This window comes from Phytophthora infestans, genomic scaffold (genome assembly GCF_000142945.1).
Source record: "Phytophthora infestans T30-4 supercont1.52 genomic scaffold, whole genome shotgun sequence".
NCBI classification, from domain to species: domain Eukaryota; phylum Oomycota; class Peronosporomycetes; order Peronosporales; family Peronosporaceae; genus Phytophthora; species Phytophthora infestans.
This window is the reverse complement of record NW_003303707.1, coordinates 891,758-894,541: the sequence shown is the minus strand read 5'-3', so window position 1 is coordinate 894,541 and position 2,784 is coordinate 891,758. Positions and strand designations below refer to the sequence as shown.

Sequence of the window (2,784 nt, the reverse complement as noted above, 5' to 3'; positions counted from 1 at the left end):
CTGCATTGGTTTCAATCTAATAAATGCTACCCGCCCGACAAGCAGTTGGGTATTGATGCATGTATTAGCTCTAGAATTACTACGGGTATCCAAGTAGTAAGGTACTATCGAGTAGACTATAACTGATATAATGAGCCATTCGCAGTTTCACAGTACAAAATTGTTTATACTTAGACATGCATGGCTTAATCTTTGAGACAAGCGTATGACTACTGGCAGGATCAACCAGGTTTATATCCTCCATACTAAAGAAGACGACAAGTCGCCCCCAGCACAAAACAACAACACAGAGGCCAGCCGCAAACAGCCCCGCAACCGCCGAAACAGTCGCTAGGCCACTCGCAGCTTTTCTCAAAGCCGCCATTAATAGCCGAGAATCTTTTTGCACAGAAAGACAAAAATATGATCCTCACTTCAACAGTTCCACCTAAAAATAGGTAGATCAAGAAGCGAATAATAGAGCACGACGCAGCATACTTTGGGTTGTAGTCCCCTCCGCACGCCGCATAACTAGCCCCAGATCAAAAACGGTTCTACCCGAAATTGAAACTTTCCACCGGAAAAATCCAGCGCAAAACGCACCACAGAAGGTATCGCATAATGACACACAATCCGAAAACTGCACGAAACACTATACAACCAACCGCAGCACACCTTCGCACCGGCACCGACAGAGCGTTGATGTAGCACCTCGCAACGTCAGCAAACGCTTCCTCGCATCCAAGCACACACAGTCAGGTCACTATCCCGAAAGCACACACTCGTCAGCAATTCCACATCGCTTTCAGCGCAAAATACCCAGAGCAACGCATAAAATGCGTCAAATAAAGCTTTTATTCTTATGCAGAGCATACGAGTACAACCTCAATTTCTGCACGCGCGAAATAACCCGCTCTAAGTTTCCCCAAAGCAATAATAACGCACGATTTTTAAAGGAATGTCTTAAAGACACGTCTTAGAAACAGCAGAACTATTCCTACAAAGACACATCTAAAAAACCATAAATCGCCAGAGTTCACTCAATCTTATCCTAAAATAAGACCGAGAATCACCCTAAACAGCAAAGTAACGCCTCAAAAACCAACTATAATCTTAGAAACCCACACGCCATTTCCAAAATTACACTCAGTAACCGACTTGTCACCTCACATATACTAGGAAACCGTCACAAGAAAGATACTCGCTTTTGTTTACGTCGTCTTAACAAAAATTCCCGTTAATCTACAGCAGATTGACGGGAATTGAGTACTGCTGACAGTTACAGACTACTCGTTTAACATCTATTTATAGCTGGAAAAGTAACCGCCGCGCCAGCAGCTAGTCAGTATCTTTCAGTTTTGTTAGAACTCAGCAGTCACCCATAAAGTAATTTACATAAATTACCCGTTCTAAGTGCGAGAAGTTATTTTACTAAGTGCGAATAGTGCCTAAGTTCGTATTTTATGGACTAAGTGCGGTATTTTATCATTAAGTTCGCGTTAGAGGACCCCCCAAAATGAACATTTTCTTGCGTCTTGGGAAGAGTATTGTAGAGTGCCCCGTAAAACTTTGTGGTGTTAAGTATGATACTAAAACACACTAACTGCCCTAAGGATTCACGTCGATTTCATTCTAGGAGTCGAGATATGTTATTTTAAGTTTTTGGGATGTCATGGATGCAAATCGTTTGCTACAGGCTCAAGAACGCACTTTTTGTATACCATGTTATTTTAAGAAAATGTCCGTTTCGATGCGCTCTTCAAAAATGTTCGACTTGCGAACCATGATTTTCTGCGTCTGTGCCACGTAATTCAGCAAAAAGAGCATGTAATGGAGTGAAATGAGAGGGTGTGTCATCTCTAAAGTAAAATCTTTAAAAGAGCATAACTTAAGAACGCCTGGGAATAGGTGGCCGTTCTTTTTACCATCATGTGCGCCTAAAAAAAGTACACTATCGTGACAATCGATATCGGTCGATATGGTATAAATTGATAAAGTTATGCTCGATTATGTACGCGAAAACAGAAAAAGGGCGCTGGTGACAAAAAAAGTACTAACGATTCTGTTATTGTTTTGATATTCTGTCATCCCAGACTCTTGCGCATCTGGTGACCTATTTTTTATTCGCCAGTTCCGAGAAAAGTGTCGTTTCGATGCGTGGTGGGCCCGGGATGACAATTCGAGTTGAGTTGGAAGTTCATGTGAAGTCCTGGAAACAAGAAAAAAAGAAGATCCACGCTTCCCTAACTCAAAAAGTCATTAGAAACCGAGGGTAGCTTGTATGGAGACTTTTGTTCCTCGTGCGCTAAAACGCCGAATTAAATTTTTTATCTATACTTAACAGGAAAAAAGTTGCCTCCTTCGCGATATATAGGCAAATAAAGAATGGGTGCTATCATTTCGGGACAAAACAGGTGAAAATTTAGGTCGAAAAAAGTGTTTATAGACAAGGCATTTGAATTTAGCCAAAATCTGACTTGACCACGGGAATGCGCGCATAAAAGCACCCCTAGGGCAGTTTTTATACGGAGCAGTCTCATTTGCTTCCTGGATGTGCAGGGCCAAACATGGCCAAAAGTGGTGATTTTGGCCGTCCAAGGTGTCCATTTTCCGCGAAAATGGCGTTTTTTGGCGTCACTAAAAAAATCATTGCGAAGCAACTACTGGAGATATGCTTGTAAAACTTTGGGAGCGGTCGTGCGAACACATGCGCCAAGTTTTCTGCTAAAGTCTGCAGGCCAGATCTGCCGGGCGGCACATATAAACGGGGAAAAAACCACCTAAAAAAAGAGCATGCCAAACAAA

General features: G+C 42.2%; 1 non-coding gene across 1 annotated transcript; it reads right to left on the bottom strand.

Moving 5' to 3' along the window:
• PITG_33385 lies at window positions 1-231 on the bottom strand (the record flags this gene model as incomplete). The annotated part of the gene is made up of 1 exon (XR_009934779.1): window positions 1-231. It is a non-coding gene; the product is annotated as an 18S ribosomal RNA (ribosomal RNA).
• Between the last annotated feature and the right edge of the window lie 2,553 nt (window positions 232-2,784).